Raw genomic sequence first — 19,448 nt, 5'->3', positions numbered from 1 at the left:
CTGAACAATTTGGAGCTGTAGTTCAAGTGTTGTCTGATAATGGATGGGTAACTCCATGCCACAGAAGCTGAGGGAGTTGAAAAAAATGCCATGTGGCTAGATTTTTTTATCAAATCTTCTCCACTGCTTCCTTATCAAAGAAATCTATTCCCTCAACTTTCAAAGGAAGAAGGAAGTTTTATTGTCTGCCTAATCTGTCTTTTTCCACCAGTATTACCTAGAGGGCAAGGGGACTAGATCTGTGCTGACACACATCAAAGCAGTTCTCCTTCATTCAAGAAGTTTTGTGTGCAAAGTGAAACATGTCATAATGGTCATTTTTATTACAGCAGTTCTGACATCCTTCTTCTACACAGGTAATGATGCCAGTTAAACCCAGCATCACGGGCAATTATGATCCTCTTTACAAGGTGCTATACTCTTTCTGCTCTTTGAGGAGTCACCAGAGATGTTTCTTTGGCCATAGATTTCCATGTGGAAAAAAAGCAACAAAAAACCCCACATACTATATGGACTATTAAGCTTGGGGTTTTTTTGACCCATGATTTCCCCTTCACAGCATTCTTCCAGACTCATTTTAGGGATCATACTAATGAAAACTGAAAATAGAGGACAAGAAAAAATAACTCAAAGAAAAGATGCTCATGAGAGAATTATTTCTGGAGCTTGAAGGTCCCGTGGCATATGACAGGTTCTCAACCAGCCTTCCCAAAATTAACATCAAAAGGAGAATTTTTTTTCCAATTCGAAGTGCTAGAAAAAAACTGTGTTGAAATTCAGAATTATAATTTGGTCTGAACAAATGTATGTGACTGGGAATAAATCTATCTGAACTAAAAGTTCTCTTCTGTGCTCTTTCATTACATCAGCCTGCTGTGGGAACCTGACAGTCCTGTGGTAAGATTCACTAAGATCAAGGTTAGGTATTTCAGGCTAATTACTGAATCATTTATTGTACTGTCCCATAAGCAGCTCTGAGGCCCACTGAGGAAAAAGCATATTGTCGTAAGTACAGTCACACGTGTCAGGTTTCTTCAGCAGAGTTTTGGGGATATGAGCTATTGTTTCCCTAATCCTGGGGTCATGATCTTTTCAGTCTTGCAAGGAGCTGTTACATGACTTGGTATTTAATGCTGCGTTCAGAGACTTGTTCCAAGTGTCTGTGGGCAGGTGGGTGCAATGGTACGGCATGCTGGAAGCTGTTGAATTTCAAGGGATTCTTCTGAGAATGGGTTTCCCAAGTCTAAGCATTTATTTCTCTTGAGACATCTCTCAGAGGTGATACCAATTTTATGCCTCCATACCTCCTTCAGTATACTTTTTTTTTTTTTCTAGTGGACTGTTTTTCATTAAATGAATATATTCATTTGCTTTAGAATTTAAATGAATCTGTTTACAACAGGTACTCAGACAGTACATTGCTGGATGGAGAGAATCATGAATTTAAATTGGCAATTTATTTCAGGTACTTTTCTTTGAAAACAAAATTTTTTTTGTTTTGTTTTTGTTTTTTTTTGGTTTGTTTTTGTTTTTTGTTTTTTTTTTTTTGTGGAGGGGGGATTGGGGGGTGTGGGAGGTTGTTGCTTGCTTATTTTCCCTTAATGCAGATTACCAGCAAATGTGAGATTAACTGTTTAAAATTTCCACTGAAATTTGCATTAAAATTATGTTTGTTCAAACAAATGAACTAGTATCAGTTAAATCATGTTAATACTGTCTTAAGGAAAAGCTTTTAAGCATTTTGCAGGTAGAACTTGATTGAGTTTCTACAGCTTTATAATTCATTAAGCACTTTTATCTTCCTTCATGTTTTTTTCTTGTATAACAAAACACTTTTGAAATAATCAGTTAAGTTCCATCACCTGAATGCTCTGTGTATCTCTGGTGTCATCAGAAGTTCTCTTTGGACACAAGTGTTATGTAATTATGTAATTCCTTTTCACTGATTTACAAAATCATCAGTATGTTCCTTGCAGTAGTATGGTATTGTAAGCAGCAGCCCCTCATGTTTTCAACCTGAAAAAATACTGCATTTTTTTAGTTCGATGCATTAGGAAATTGTAACCTTAGTCATCGGTAATCTCAAGCTTCATAGTGGTAATCTTGAAATAGAGATGAAATAGAAGTATTAATATTAATGTATTGGTATTATTGGTATTATTCATAAAATACAAAGCAGATTCATGTGTCCAGGGACTTCCTTCTATTTTTTATATAGACTGTTAATATGGGACAAAATTTATAATTAAAAAATTGCTCACACATCTAAATTCCATCAGATAATATTAAGATGCACATTATAGTAACTCACAAGAGAATACACAGTTTGAGAAAATTGTCAACATAAATTTGTCTGATAAGGTCATAGTGATGCTGTTGACAGTAGAATAAGAATGAGAAAAAATATTATACTGCTTCCAGGCATCTTCATGTTAAGTGAAGTAAAGAATAAAAGAACAACCCAAGATATGCAAGGCAAAAAAAATCATTCAAAGGAAAAACACAGAAAACGTTTCTGTGTTGTTAGTACTGTTGTAATGGTCTGCATCAATGAGTGCTGAAGCACACAGAGGTTCTTTTTATGAACACAGACTGAAATATAGGCAGTAAGTTTTAGTTGTGTCTGGATGAGATAATGCATCATTTGCAATCCAAAATCACAATCTTAGGAGCAGTTTAAATTCTGTCAAACAATCTTATGATTTAGGTTCACTTTCATATTTGATTTCAATTTCATTAACTTGATGCTGTGAACATAAATTAAGATACATATTTTTTCTCTACACCCTCAGTAAGAACAGAATTTGGAGGCTACTCTAGTGCTTTTTGATGTGTAAATAGAGAACTCTAAACAAGTGTACTCTTTCCTTGACTCTTGCAGCTTATATATGAACAAATTTGAATAACTATATAAACATCTAATTATAGACATTATTAAAGAATTTACACAGCAGATATGAATATTCACTAGATTGTTGTTAATTTCCGAACTGCTTGTTCTATTTATATGTTGCACGCTGTACGTATTTCCTAGATTAAGTGTTTTTATCCTAGAAATGTAAGCTGGCACTCTTTAGCACATTCTGCAAAGCATTAATTGTATTCTCACTGACATAATAGAAGTGATTAGGTCAGCAGAGAGTTCTTATGCAGCTGCTTGTATGTTTAGGAGCAGAATTGGGATTTCATTTCTTAGATCTTTACAAAGAATGTTATGTCAGATTAACTTCAGTCTATTCACCTAAGAGCGCCCTGTGTGGAGTCTTTTTCTTTTCCTTTAAGAAAATTACCTGTCATCTTGGGTTTCAGGGAAAACAGAAAACGAATAGTTCTGTCTTGCAATGAGGTTTGTTGCTACAGTATATCTGTGGCACCAGAATCCTCCAAAGTGCCTTTTCTCAAGACAGTTTTTATGAGGAGGAATGAATTCATATGGACAGTGTCCTGATGAGTAGAGAAAGATATAGTGACTCCAGAAAAAAACAGAGGGGGGCAGTTAGAGGAACGGGTAGCCCAGATGTTATGTTGTACTGAGGGACATGGTGTAGTGGGAAATACTGATGATAGATGGAAACGGTTGGACTGGATGATCTTGGAGGTCTTTTCTAAACTCGGCGATTCTGTGATTCGATGGTAATTTAATTCTGTGCTTTCACCCAGCAGAGCTAGGTTGCATTCTGTTCACCAGTTCAAGAGACACTGAAGGCTGTGGACAAGCAGTCGTGGATCCAATCCCAGGAAGAATATAAAGCAAAAGATAGAAATAAAAACAATTTCTTGTTTCTCTAATGTTAGCTGTGTATTGGTTGCAAAATGTGGGTTAATACTATTTTGTGACAAAAGGAAGTGTAAAAGGACAAAGGCTATTTTTATTTTGTGGGAAAAAATCGGTTTCTAGTGTTGGTGTCTTGTTTTTATTTTATTTTTGTTAATTTCTGTTTCATATGATTCGAGTTTGTTCCTAAAATGACATTTAATTGGCATCTTAATTGCATTATTCCATACCTAATAGTGTATTAAGGACAGTCTAGATAAAAGGAGAGAACACAAGGAAAAAATTTTAACCTTTTAACTACTATTTTTGTGCTGATAATAAATGTTTTTAGTCATCTAATAGAATTTCCGATGTCTAATTTACTTACATGTATCGTTTAACACCTGCTTCTTTGATGCATTGGGGATTACCGTCCAGATGCCTCTAAACAAACCTGAGATTATTTGTCTCTTCTACAAGGAGGACATGGTAATCAGGGCAACTTCAAAGGCTTTGTTGATGCTCTACAGTGTGCTTCAGTGAACTTCTGTCAAATGCATTTAAGAATGTGTCTGTAACTACTAGCAGCTGCCTTGTTTAAATTCAATTTGCAATTTTCAGAACTAGATTAAAAAAAAAAAAAAGAAATGAGGGTGAGGATGTAGTAGGGGAATATTGGCCAGATCCCAGTTGGCAGTAATATTAAAAGTTACTGGGTAGAAACATAAAATTTCACTCAGGAACTGTCTTGTGAACTTACCAGTGTTCTTTTTCTGATAGTTTTCATATTCTGTAAACTCTTCTTAAACTGGTTTTGCTTCTACTGCTGCAAAAGGCAGCACCAGGAACTACTTGAAAATTGTCATGTAGAACTTTTTTTTTTTTCCTGTAATGTTTTCACTCCAAAATGAGCAAGTTCTTCAAATCTTTATTTGATTTCTCATAGTACCTCAGATAGAGTTCCTTGCTTAGTAATACATTCAGATTCCTAATGTGAGAAAGACCTTGCTTTGTCTACCTATTGGGTTTTTGCTATAATTTCAGTTACGGGAAATTTACAATTTCCTTTGTTTAATTTTAGCAAAAGAGCTCTGCTTTCTTTTCCAGAATTTCATGTTGTCTCTGATCATATCTTCTTTTCCTGGTCAGATGTCTCACCTAACCTTAGGTAGTCATTAAAAAAGCAAGACATGTTTCTACTTTATAAAAGTAGAGCGCAGTGTGAAGAAATAATAACTTCAAAGGTACTGGATCTGTACAAAAGCCTTTTATTTTAAGGCTGCTTGCTAGGTATTATAACTTTTATATTATAGAAAATTACTCAATATCTAGAAAACTGATTACAATAACATCTCCCTCTGTTGAAAGTGTAAGATGTTCTCTTTTCACTTTCATAATTGTTTGATATAATTTATAAATTTGGGATGACGTTCTTCCCCTTCCCCCAGGATGTATAGCCACTATGATGATTGGTCTTGGCTCCCTTGCAATAAGCTTATCCTGTTCTTCTTCTGGCATATTTTTCAGCAAAAGCAACCTTTCCCAAGGCATGAATTAAAGGCTGTAAGGATGATTTTTTTCCATGCTTTCCCTACCATAGAGATTGCTTTTCTTATTCTTACAGTTCATCAGATATATTTCCCTTTGAAAATCTATTCATATCTCATAATTTTTGTCTATATATCCACCTGGTTCATATATATTTTATGTGTATTTCAGGATGTTTTGCATATCACATATGGAAATACCATTTATCATTTTCTGCACTTACCTTTGCAACGTGGCATATTGATTATTGTTTTGGGTGCTGTCAGTCTCTGTTACAGGGACTTACAGCCAAGCTGAAGTTAATTTTCTAAGTTAAATGTATGAAAGAACATATCTACTGGATCATTGTAATTGATTGTTCACAATTTGGACATATTTTTGTTTTGCTGGGGGTAATTAAATTAAATCTATGCCTCACACTGTATGATAACTGCAAAGTTGTAGGCTGTGCTCAGAGATCATGGTCTGAAAATTTAGGATTAAATCTTCAGTTCTAAAGTGATATTTTGCATATCATCAACAGCCATTACAGAATGAATAGAATCCTCTAGAAATCCATAGGTCAGGCTATTTACTGGAAGCACATAGAAGGGTCTCAAGGGAGAATCTAGGACTGGAGCAACTTGCTCAAGACTACGCATAAGAGATTTATCTACCTGGGGGTAGTTACCTTGGGTTGTGATGCCAAAGAAATACAAAACTGATCAGTTACTAGCTTCCCTAAATGCATTTAGAGTAAGCAAATTGGATGAAACACACTGGTCTAGATCACCCAATAGTCAAAACCCACTTTTCCACTTGATGGTAGGAGGGCTTCATTCATTTAAAACATGATCCCAAGAGGAACCAATGGTCTTTGATTTCAGCGCTGCTCAGGATTGCTCTCTTAAGGAGAGAAGACCCTTTGCTACTGGAGTAAGCACCACTCCACCTTTCTTTCACAGTGAAACCTCATTGTAAGGAAGATCATAATTTGAATGCAGATAAAATACAGTATGGACATCCCTATCTCTGTGAAGCAGGTAATGTGCAATAATACCATGAAGCTGAATTCAGATTTTATTCACTCTACACTGCAAGGATCATGCAAGCCAAATCCTCTCATTTCTTGGCAAGAAACAAAAGGCCGAGTCTCCTGCCTAGATGTTGTTGGAGGAAGAATCATGCTGTTTTGTCCTTGACTTCAGTATTCTGCAAACTTTAGATGAAATCTTGAGAAGCATTGTAAACTAGTAGGCTATTTTTTTAATTTTGTCTTTGTTTCTTTTTTTGTTTGTTTGTTTAGTAACCACAAGGAAAAAAAATTGTTAAAGTCTCCTATACGAGACTATAGGAGCACCTTATAGAGATTATTGAGAAGGTAACAATAGCCTAAGGTCTTTTAGATAATAGAAGATTAAATGATAACCCTTTCATTTTGTATTAGAGTGATTTAAGTATTGTCAAACCTGATCCCATATGCTGTCAAACCTGCTATCTCAGGCATTTATCATGTATTATCTAATTTTTATTATTTATGTTGATAATATGACCTTTGTTTTGTCATGACTCAGACTGACTCAGATTGTGTGATAGGATACCGACTAGGTCAGAATTTTTATCTATTTGGTTGATACATTTCTATCTTCATTCATGCTTGTTTTTCCACAAATTATTTTTATTATTGGTAATAGTAATATGCTTACTAATTCTCATTAAACACAAGAAACTTTCTGATCATTCTCACCTTGATGAACATATCAGATGATCATATTATTTTTGAAGGTCTGAGATATTTTCTTTATTTAATCATTGAGGAACTAAACAAAATTCCAATGTATTTTATTCACCCTCTTCTATGTTAGACAGGTTAAAAATATCAAAATATAAACTTTTCTATGCTGAAACAATCATTATTTAAAAAACAACTGCATCAGTAACATATTTGCTATTTTTATTCATGCTTGAAAAAGTAGGATCCACAGTATTGACCTAAGAATGAACAGCAAATAAATACTTTATCTATCTATCTATCTATCTGTCTATCTATCTATCTATCTATCTATTTATTTTAATGAACAATTATGTTCATTGCCATGTAGTAATCAGCACTCCCAGTTGCAGGTGTGTAGGAAACCAAATCCACATCAAACTGTGTGTACTTCTTTAAAGTAATCATCACCGAGGTACATTGTATGTTGAACAGTTTTTTTGTGGAACATTCAGTGGTAATAGACAAGCTGCTACATTTTGCTTTCACCAAGAAAAACAGCACTTTGAGGCTCAAAGTAAAGAGAGTTGCACTTACAAAATCACATTGAACTTTTAATAGTATTTTCTGCTCAACTCGAATTTTAAGATAAGTAATTTTAAATAATTTAGCAAGCCATATTTAATAAACAATGTTTATCATTAATACATACCAACTGCCATTTCCATTATGTTGACATTACAAAAAAAGTGGGGGAGATGCTTGTTCTGTGTCTGGCAACATGATGGAAAAAACTAAGCACATTAGAAAACTGCCAGTCATTCTAGTACAGTGAGTAATGAGATCAGGAGGGAAGAGTGAGAGATATTGTGTATTTGTTGCTTGTGACAATTCAGAAGCAATAAAAATTTCCAACAATAATGTTGAACTGTACTGAAGGATAGCTGATATTTCCCCATCTATACTGCTTTTTTCATGCTCACTTTTACTACTCAGCTAGAAAAAAAAGCAAAATGCAAAGTGAAAAAAAGAAAGTGTATTAATGGAATAGATATCACGAGAAACAAATTATCCTGTTTATAGCTTGCCGTATCCAAAACCTAATATATTTTAGTAACAGTCTTATGAAGCTTTGTTTGTGGTGCCTGACTCATGTGAGGTAAAAAATTAAGCATTTGTTTTTTAAACTAAACATAGATCAGTAGCACTGTCTAGATGCCACTTACTAGCTTTTGTGGTACAAAATGTACTAGCCCTTTGGGAAATTTACATAACATAAAGAAATTTATAGAATTCCATAGCTTTAGAGTTAAAATAGGCAGTAATTTTTGTAAGGAACCATGTACTGGTTCATATGCGAAATTATATTTTTGATTGCTATGCTACATAATTAGGTGTTTGCTCCTTATTGTTAGGATTATGTTGTCAGTGGTATCCGTTAGAATGCTCTACATCCCAAGATGCATGAGTCTAAATAAAGGCACCATGATGGCACCTTTTGAGAATGGTGTCACAGAGAAGACAGGGTGCATGCAGTGTTATTTGTGATTATTTTACATTTACATAAAATTTTAAAACATATATATTCAATTTGCATATATTCCTGACAGGGAAAAAAAAAATTAATAACACTTTATGTATAAAAATAGATGTATTTTTTTAGAATTTCTAGAACAATTTTTTGTAGTTTTTTTTCAGCCTGTATTCCTCTGCTACTCAAGTAAGTTCATACCTGCTGATCTCAGTTAAAGTGCAGCAGTACTTTTGAGGGAACTTGCATTGGAAATGAGATGAACAGAAAGAGCCAAGGATATAATCCTCCCCTCCCTTAAGAAAAGAAAGATATTATATAATCTTTAGCAAGAAGTAATCTTACTCCTTTTGATTGTTTATAATTAAAAATTACTTGGTATTTTCACTTTGATATTCAACTAAAGAGTAAAACATTTCAAATAGTGATTATTGTTGACTACAGCTGTAAGTTTTAGAGATGACTCTAATCCACACGCAAGGGAACGTTAATAATAAGGAATTTTCAGGAGGATTGGAGTTAATTTATGAATTATTTTCTTTTGGATGAAAGCAGTTTCCACACTTTGTGGAATCTTCTGGATTCATCAGTTCTGTCTATGTCGATCTTGATGATATAGTGAAGCTACTGTTACTTGGTTTAGACTAAATGTGAGATGTAAGATTAAACATAGACAGAATTAATTATGGAAATGAGAATGAAGTGAGCCCATTAAAAGCAACCTTTGATGTATGGAAATGAGTGCACTACATGCTCAGTTTCTTCCTTGAAATAAAAAAAGTTCCATCTGTTTTGCTGATGTGACAACAGCTTTAAAGTTCCCCAAAGTTGTTACAGAGAACTGCAATAATGTATATGTGAATTCAGTGCACAACCTTGCTGGTAAATCTGTGAACTTCTGTAAATCAGCCATTGGAAAATAGATTTTAATAATACAGCTTGTAAGGCTGTAAGATCACAGACATTCTCAAAATTTTTGGCAAAGATATAGAAGACAAGTCATACTTGAAAAAAACAGTTCTCTAAGCCTTCATCTTCTTCACGTGCTCATTTGTTTGAAGTTGCTGGTTGACACATGTATTATCAACAAAGGTAATGGAACTAATTTTCTTCATTCTTCCTCAGATAGCAAAAGGACATAGGTTTGTTAAAACTTGGGAAGCACTGCTTAGTAGTCTGTTGTTGAATTGAAGCTTCCAGTAACAAAGGAAATAAAGATGTTACTGTCACTTCTCCAGTACTTCTTAAACAATCAGCCAAGTCAAAATTAATCAGTCCTGCTATGAACTAATCACCTGGTGTGTTATTGTTCTTGGTTTGACAATGATTTCCATGTTGCTAGGTGGGTAGCCATTTCCAAATTTGGATCTGGTATTTCTGCATTAACGTTAGTTAACTTTTCATTGCTCTTTCTAGTGAGCTCTTGTGATGAAATTCAGGAAGAAAGATATGAATAAAACAGATAAGTAGCTTGTATTTTATCAGGAAATTTTGCTAATTTTTTAATGTTCTATTATCACACCATTAGTAAATGTGTGTTCCTTATATTAGAGTTGTCATTAGAAAGAGAAGTAATTTTAGTGTCAGTTATTAGAGAAATGCAAAAAGATTTATTTATTTTTTTTTTAATTACAGCAACAAGAAGTTCTGGAAGGAAAACAGACACTTTGAAATATTGCTTTCTCATAGCTGTCTTAATGTTGTCTATGGGTTTAGTTCGTGTTATTTATGCTATTATTATGTTTAGCTTATTCTACATAGAGAGTTCATTTTAGAAAGAGACCATGTTCTTAGCTGTGTATTTAAAATGGGCAAATCAGTGTTCACCCTTTTCACCATGCTAGAACTTGCTACTTGTGTATTTCCCAAATTGTATTGATTATTGATTATAACTGTTCTTTTTCAATAATTACTAGTACTTAGTATACATTTATTTGATGTTTATATATGCAGTTACCACAGAAATACTCAAGGATATTGAAAAATATCCTAATGTGGCGCTAATTCCTGATTATCTCATGAATCAAATGATCAAGTGACTATTAAGTAAAGCATCTTTCTTTGCTTTCCTGTGAAACCATTCTGCCTTGTCTAAGTAGTTAAAAGTTTATTGGATTAATTAAAAAATAAGTCTTTCTGGCGGTCAGGATTCTTTTTTCGAATATCAAAGTTTTATTTTTCCTCCCAGGTTTTGTGTTTACTAAAAATGACTTTGGCAGTCTACTCTTACATGAAAGTATACATTTTTAAAATGTTGTTAATTTTTCTTCTGTATTTTTAAAATAGAAAGCGAAGGGGGGCAATTGTAACATCTGGAAAAAATTGGCTGAATTTTTAACTTTTCTTATTGTTCCAGTGCAGTAACATTTGTTACAGCATATATCTTTCATTTCTGTGTTCTGAAATGTAAATTATTATTAGAAGCACTGGCCACCTTTGAAAAATTACTTTTCTCATCTATTTCTTCCTTTTTTTTATGACACACATGTTAATACCATCTGTTAATGAGTCTGGTGATAAACTTTTTTCTCTGTTCCTTCCTATCATGGTCTCCTTTGAAGTTTGTTTTCAAGAAATTATTTCTTAATAAGTATTATCAGTCTCAGACCAATTTACTATGAAATTTTGATGAAGATTTGTAAGAAAACACAGAAGTGTTTCGAATAAGGTATCTTCTATTTTAAATGCTTTATTGTATGCTTTCATTCTATGTAAAACTTAGATCTAGAAGAATTCTACACTATAAAGCTTAACTCTTTAATTTGTAGATGAAGCAAGGTCATTTCTCCTCACAGAATACACCCTTATGATCAGAATATGGGCATGAAAACATTTGTGTCATCTGGTACCTTAGGATTCATTCAAGACTTACTTGTTGGTTGCATAAGTGGTTGACACAGCAAAATGTTAGCACATGTCATTTTCTATTTACAGTTAGCACAGAGCAAGCAGAGTAATTTGATCCAGATTTTTCTGAGGTTAGCCAAGATCACCTTGGTTACTGTATACTGATTAAAATTATTTCTGTGCAGGTGAGTATTGTATAAAGTGGAACTTGGCAAAAAGAAAGAAAAAGAATAACAAAAGGGGGGGAAAAAAAAGTAGAAGAGATAGAAGAAGAGAAAGAAAAAGCTTGTTAAGCTCCTTTGGATTTGTAAATTGTAAGCCAATCCATAGAATCTATGTTCTTGCTGAATACAGTATATTTGAAGGAATTCATTGTTTCTTGAAATACACTGGATTCATTGTGAGATCAACTGCTCTGCTATTGTTTCTGAAAGATCACTTTTCTTTTTTTTCCTTTCTTTCTTTTTTTTTTTTTTTTTTTTCTTTTAAAGAAATTCCCTGAGATTTCATCTCCTGTTTGGGAATGAAATTATTTCCTTGCCAGTTGGCAAAGGCAGGAGATTCACAACTCTCAGCAACTGTTTACCTGATGGAAAAAATCTGAGTGAAATGATTAGAACATCTGGCAAAGCTCTTAAATAATACAGCACTTTGAAACAGAACTGATTCAGTGTATCCTAGGACATTACGTAAGTGACATTAGAACAATTAATATTCAAGACGTGCTTAATTATAATTATATTTCACAGATGTTCTACTGGAGAAAGTGGAACATGGTGATTTCAGGTTGAGCTCTCATGCAGGCAGTCTGGTGCAGTGGCACTTCACTTTCTTCCTATAAAGAAATATTAATTTTTATAATTAAATTATGAGTGAGGATGTTAGCAATAGCAAGTGCCCAGCATTTGATATTATTATAACAATAAATACCCTGTTTTATCAGCTGTTTCATCAACTGTATATGACTGAAAAAAAATTCCACATGGTGACATATTTCTGTTAAACTAAGGAACTCCATGGCTGAGGCTGCTATTCTGCTGTCTTAATTGCATTGCGTTTTGCAATCCTCTACATCATTCACTTGCTATCGAGTAAAACCAGGGCAGTCAGATTGCAGAGTGCTGCTCCTTCCATTGGATGATGACTCTCTGGTAATATACTCAATATTAAAGTGGTATATTATCATGCTATTAAAAAATTAACAGTCTTTAATGTTGCCTAGGAGACAAACCAAGGTTGGAAACAAAACCTTGGGGACATTCCCTAGCACTTCTGTACTTGAATTAACAAATTTAGCAGTGAAAAATTTTGCTATGCATTAAGCTAGGTAGAGTTTAGCTAAGACAAACAGAAAAGTGGACTAAGATACAAGAGTGTTGCATATTCTTAGCCACTGGAGAGCACAACATTAGAATAAATCCCTCATGCAAGATTTTGGAAGAAGCTAGTTGATCAGACCTTGTTGCTCTGAGCAGAGAATCTTGCTTTGATTTCTCTGATTCAACAGAAGTTATATCTAATAAAATAGTAATCTAATAAAGTCTAATAAAAATAGCAACATCTCAATTAACAGGATGATGAGCAATGTCCACTGTCACAATGTTCCTCCTTTTAAGAAAAAGAGGAAGCCAGTATATTTTTAGTTACCAAAGGTAAAAGTGCAATCTTCATTCTTGCTGAGGAAAGATTTCATGAAGTCGCTTGGGAATAGTGTGAGTTCAAATGCAATCTTAACTCATTTGAAAATAAAAAGTGTCTTTAGAGGAGATCTGCATTTAAGATTTGTGTTAAAAAAAATAATTAAAAAATCATTTTCTCTGACTTCGTCAAGCCAATGTGTTCCAGCAATGAGCTGAAGTTAACACATGCTAGCTTCATTCCACTACTATTTAACCACCTGTAAATCATGAACAAACTGTTATAATAACTCATAATTCATGGGGAAGATTTATGTGCATAACCATTCAAAGTCAAATAGTGAAATATATTTGAGTTCCAAGAAAGGAGGATAAATTATTAAAAACTCCTGCTTCCATACAACTTGAAAATATGTCCAGTACTACTAATTAAAATTACTCAGCTGAGCCTCTGAATTTAATTAAGTGAATGAGGCTGTGATGGATGTAATGTTTATATTATTTTGCCTGATATTTCATATCTAATGAAACTTTGCATTTATTTTCTCAACTTGCGAGGAAAAAATAAAATGTTCAATCTATTTATTAATTAGATAGCTGTAAAAATGTTTTAAAAGAGCAGGACGGCTTTTTTTTCATAGAAATATTCACTGACTCTAGTAACTCAGATGAATCCTTTACATTTAGTAAGAAAGAGAGAAATAAAGAAAGGAGAATGAATTATTATGAATTATTGTGTTGATTCTGCAGATCCATGTTCTCTACAATTGTATGCTAGCCTGCACGTGCAAGTGAATCTAAAGTACATATCCATTTTTAATCAAACAATAAAACTATTTTGATATATTTTTACACCTCATCTTTCATCAAAGCTAGATTTTTTTTTGTAATCTCCGCTGTGAAATCCATGTTTTAAATTTTCACACCATTTTCATATAGTATAGACTTGAGCTGCAGTTGGCTTGGTTTTGCATAACAATAAAATTAACATCAGTACTGATAGTGATTTCTTATTCCTTTCTTGCTTCTTAATATCTTTATTTAAATAAGCCTTAAGATCTATTCAGCAGCTTCATCTAATCCATTCCTTGTTGACTGGAGAGAAAAGGAAGAGTGTAGAAAACTATTTATTTCCTTTAACTTTTATTTCTCTTACCTAGCAGTTATTAAGCTATTTTTATAGAGAAAATGTATATCATATGCCTTAGTTCTGCTGACTGTAGTTTATAGAAAAGCACTAAAAGCAGCAGGAGTTTCCACATTCACCTCTTCTTGTGCAGATAGCCTTTTGATGCCCCTCTTTGAATAAAGCAGCATGAGTTAGTATTTTATGTTTTTTATCAGATGCTTCTAGCTTCTTATTCTTCTGAATTTTAAGGTCAGAGAACAAAACTAGTCATTTTCAAAATTGCTAGTTTTTGAGGAGATGAACTGTTATTAGTACTGCAGTTTTCCCTAAGCTATTGTGTGGGTTTCACTCTCATAAAAAGAAAAAAAAATATCTCTTAAGGTTACTGCTCCAAATTTCTTGGGACTCAGTTTTATACAAGAATCTCAAAAATCCTGTTCTGAGGAGCAGGCATGTGAGGATGTGTCAAAGCTCCTATTTCATGTGTTGCTACCAGTGTCATGTAAGACAATACTCTCTTAGAGTTCCCTAAGCCTGTGGTGGAGCACTTGGTGGGTGATTTTAGACGGAGGTATTTTAAATTTGATCCCTAACCTTATCTGGCCTGCTCTTAAGTGATAAAAAGAATCGAGGTTAGTGAGTTGCCCTGTTCCTGGACCCTTCATCTATAAATGAAATCAGTGGAAAAAACTTCCAAAAGTAATAGATGTTCTTAACTACTCTTAACACTTACTTCAAAAATAATTTCATTAAAAGCTTCTCATTTTCAAATTAAGAATACAAAACCCCCAACATACCAAAATCCATATGTGGACTCTGTGAGCAGCTGTATGCATATGGACAATTTGAAAATGCAGTAAGAAAGATCCCCTGCTTATTCTGAAGGATTCTGTGAACATGAAAGAAATATACTATAGAGTTTAGAGTACAAGGGGAAATATGCCCAGTGCTGTGCTCTGGTGTGTGGTAATTTCAACTGGAAACATTTTAGCACAAAGTTTCTGTTGTGCACATTAGGAGTCATTTTATCAGGGTCAGAGCCTGTGTCTTTGAGATTTTGTTGCAAAAATTTCTATACTTTCCTTTATTGGGGTATCTGACTAGGACAGTAATCACCACTAAACTCCAAGGTAATTTATTTTCATATAATTAATAATAATGAAGATAATTTTATTTTTTAGAGCAGCTTTGTGAAAAGGCGTCTCAGATCACTGCGTGGAGATCTTGATTATGCAGTGAAAAGGAGCTATTCACAGGAGGGAGTATTAGCATAGCCACATTCCCCTAAAAACACTCTTCCTCTTGCCAAGTTTCTGCGCATAAAATCATGTGCATGCTGTGTTGATGTTATTAGCTTCCATTGTTCAAGCTGCTGCAGTCCCCTCTGTATAAATCTATACAGAATCTTTATATGTCAGCGAATACAATCCCTAAACACTTTAAATTGTGATGCATTTAAAAGAATGCAAAACAAAGTATGTCAAAATCCAGGGGGGGGGAAGCAGACTGGGTGAATTGCTATTTGAAATATTTCTGTTTCCTATCTGTGAAAATCAAATTGACTGACTTAGGAAGAAGCACTTAACTGGTTTTATTGTATTCACTTTTGTTTTAGTTTCTTGTCTTTAAATTCTACTGTTCTATAATCAGAATCTCTTAAGTGAGTTAGAGAAGGCAGCCTGAAACATTATGGAATCGATGTATAAATTTAAACGTGATTTGGAAAATGCTGCTCTTGTTTTCTTTCAAAACAGAATAGTACGTGGCTCATACTGCCACTGCAACATATAAGCATAAATCACTCTACTAAACTGGTGAATGAAAGACATTTTTAGTTCACGAATTTGTGGAGCCTGAACTGCCTTCCTGAACAGCACATACTGGTTCAGACATGTTACATGAGCCTACTTAAAAACCTGATTTCTGAAAGTATCATTTTAAAGGGAGGAAGAGAAGAAGCTTTAGGCTTCTCCATTTTATTATTCCTGTGCAACTGAACTATATTTGCATCCTCACAGTTACTGTGTGTTAAAAGATCAAATCTGTCATTTTTTTGAAATGCATAAGAGGAAACTATATCAGGAAAAATAGCCACTTATTGAAACTAGAACGTTTTTTGAGGGTTGTTTTACTGAATATACAGCTACACGCTAGCTTCAGTTTTCTTCAAACTTCATCACTTTTGGCTTGTTTCACTTCTCAGCCATTTGTCTGAATCCGAGTTTCACAGAATCACAGAATGATTGAATGGGTTGAAAAGAACCATAATGCTCATCTAGTTACAACCCCCTGCTATGTGCAGGGTCACCAACCACTAGACCAAACTATGTCATCTCAAGCTCCATCACCTTTCTTCATCCTTTTTTTTTTCTTTCTTTTTTTTCTTTCTTTTTAAATTCATTTTTTTTAACATTGGAATCCCATAATTGCATTAATGGGAGAAGGTGCTTTGGGTCAAGAGATAATGAATAAGGGTTAAATTATTTGAAGTTTTTTAGTTTCATCTTTTCTTTGTTTAAGCATAGAAGAAGCATAGCCATTCAAACAAAGCACAAAAAGAGGAAACCAATATTGCTAAACCAAACATCAAGTTTAAAATTGCTAAAACTGAGCAAATCTGTTTGTCTCTTTTAAAAGAACTTTGATATAATGGATATCCAACACGAGACTTATAATCTTGAATCCCTGTTGGCAAAGATGTGTCAGGCACTGAATCAACCCAGTGAATGTGGATATTTTTTTATACATTAAAAAAGCTATTATGTTTGTCACAGAGGCTGCAGAATTGTCAGTGTAGGATGTAGTGGGAAATACTTAGTAGGGCAGGCTGGAAGGATTTCAGAGGATGTTGTCCTCATTGAGGCTGTGCAGATGGAATTTTGTCCAATTTAGGGATTTGGGGATAGAGTCTAAAAATATTGAAACAACTGTTAATGCTTTCTCTCTCTCTTTTTTTTTTTTTTTTTTTTTGACTTGCAACTTTGACTCTACATACACCTTGAATTAATGACACTACATACACCTTGAATTAGGTTAAAGCAGTCATTTTAGTGTTCACTATGCTATACTGTTAAGTACACTGAAATATTTATTCCAAAATATTCTGGATTGGACTCCTAGTTTAAAGAAAATTTTGTTGTTACTTTTCCTCTTTACCTTGTCCTTCTGTAAAATGAAGATAATGCTATTGCCTAATCAGTATATGATGGTTCCTGTTAGTCGATTGACTGATACAGGAGACTTAAAGAGCTGATGAAAAATTTCATGTTGTAGAAATTAGTTGAGCACAGTGCAATGCATGCACACAGATGTAAATATCATCAATGGTATTTACTTGTTGATGAAAATAATAGGTCAAGTTGAAGGGTAACAGTTTGCGGTGAGTGCTTGTTCAAAGATTGTTGTTCATGCTGAGCATGAAATGAATAAAGATGCTAGTTCTGGCACAGGGCATTTACAAAATTTATAGTACTTAGCTTGCAACACTTTTTCTACTTTCAGTGGGTTTTTTTAAATCCATGTTCCTTTGAATGCCTAATGAAGCACTACAAAATCAATTCATCATATAAAGATTCAAGCTTTTGAAGTATAGTTTGTAAGATAAAATATATTTGATTATTATTATCGTTTTGATTAGCTTTATAGAAAATGTGTATGGCTTATTTTGATAAGTGAAAAAAAAAAAGAGAGAGACGTACTTTTATTGTGTTGCTTTTTGACAATAAAACATGCTAAATGTGGTAGACTCCATAGAAGAATGACATAGTAGAAAATGTCATAACTTTTCCCCCAGATATATTGGTTGAGGGTTTTCACAAGGTTGTTCATGTTATGCTGAATCCAAATAAACCTGCTGATAGAATTTAAGCTAGCCATTAAGGCGCAAGAAGAGCATGAATCAACCAGAACAAAGAGAGTAAAATGACGTTTTTCAGTATTATAGAGTTATGCAAAATTATTACTGAAGAAAAGCACTGCCCTAACATACTTTCTCTCCTGTGGAATACAGATCAAATACAGGTTTTCCTGTTGCTTTGTTTAATATGGGTGCTCAGAACTATGATTATAGAATTACACAAGCAAAAGCATGACTGAGAGTCAAGAGGTTAGAGCAATTCCCTATAAATCAAATCCCTCCAGCATTCCAGTGTCACGGAGCGTTTCCCATTAGAAAAGGAAAGTGTTATTACTCTAGCTGTTCTTTTTTTCCTCTGCAGAATTGCCAGATATCATTAGATCATTGTCTAGCAACATAGAAGTGATGTTAGGAAGCCTAGAGCAACTCTGAAATATCAGAAATGCAGGTGGGGCACGCTGCCCTGATGTTGACAAAGGTAGGATTAAAGGAACAATTAAAGCTGCAGGCAAAAAAATGTATCCATCTAAACACGTTAGCAGAAGCCTATTTTGTTCCCATTGCTTGCATGCTCTTCATGCATCCAGAAAAGTTAATGGTCAGGATATGTAGCTGCACATTTGACGTGTTTCACATGTTTATTATAAATTTAATGTGACTAAACTTTGTTGTGTTCTACTTGGTAATGTCTTTGGTATGTGATTCATTTTGATTACTTCTTTCAAAAGTTTCCTGTAATATAGCCCCCATTCTTTGTTGTCCCAGATTCTCATTTATATGAATTTCTTGTATCATGAATTTTGTACAGATTCCTGACAAGGTCTCCCATGTCACTAAGCTTGTTAAGATCTGTGCTTCTCCATGAGGTACATCTAAAATCAATTTCAGTCACATTTGACCATTGTGCAGATGGAACATTATTCATGCATTAGACTTTCTAAGTGGGGTAGAGCAGAACCTTACATTTATTCCTTACAATTGTATCTGCATTTTTGTATTATATATGGTTCAGTAACCTTTCGTAGAAGACCAGAAAGATTCCTCTGGAGGCAACACAATATGCATCAGAACTGATTTATACTATAACATCTGTCAACTTTTCCCTAGGATCTAGTTGTGCCAGGATACACATGTCATCTCTCCTAATGACTTATCAAAAGATAGCAGCTAACTGTGGAAAGAGATGTACCATGGGAATGAGTTTGATACTACTTTCTGCCATTTTCCCAGAAATAGCATTCATTGTACATTTATTGGCTTAAGGATTTGCAAGTTGTAGTTTAGTGTGTATTTTGCCCATAGGGTTAATTGTTTTTCTAATGCATTTCTGAAAACACAGAATGGAAATGTGGCTGTAAAATGCATAAGAATATAGGCAGTTAATTTTGAAAATATATCTGGTAGAATTCAAAAGAACTTCACTTTCCTGTTCTGTAAAGTTTGCTGAAATATCAGA

Source organism: Tetrao urogallus (assembly GCF_951394365.1).
Source record: "Tetrao urogallus genome assembly, chromosome: 13".
Lineage (NCBI taxonomy): Eukaryota > Metazoa > Chordata > Aves > Galliformes > Phasianidae > Tetrao > Tetrao urogallus.
This window is presented reverse-complemented; position numbering follows the sequence as displayed.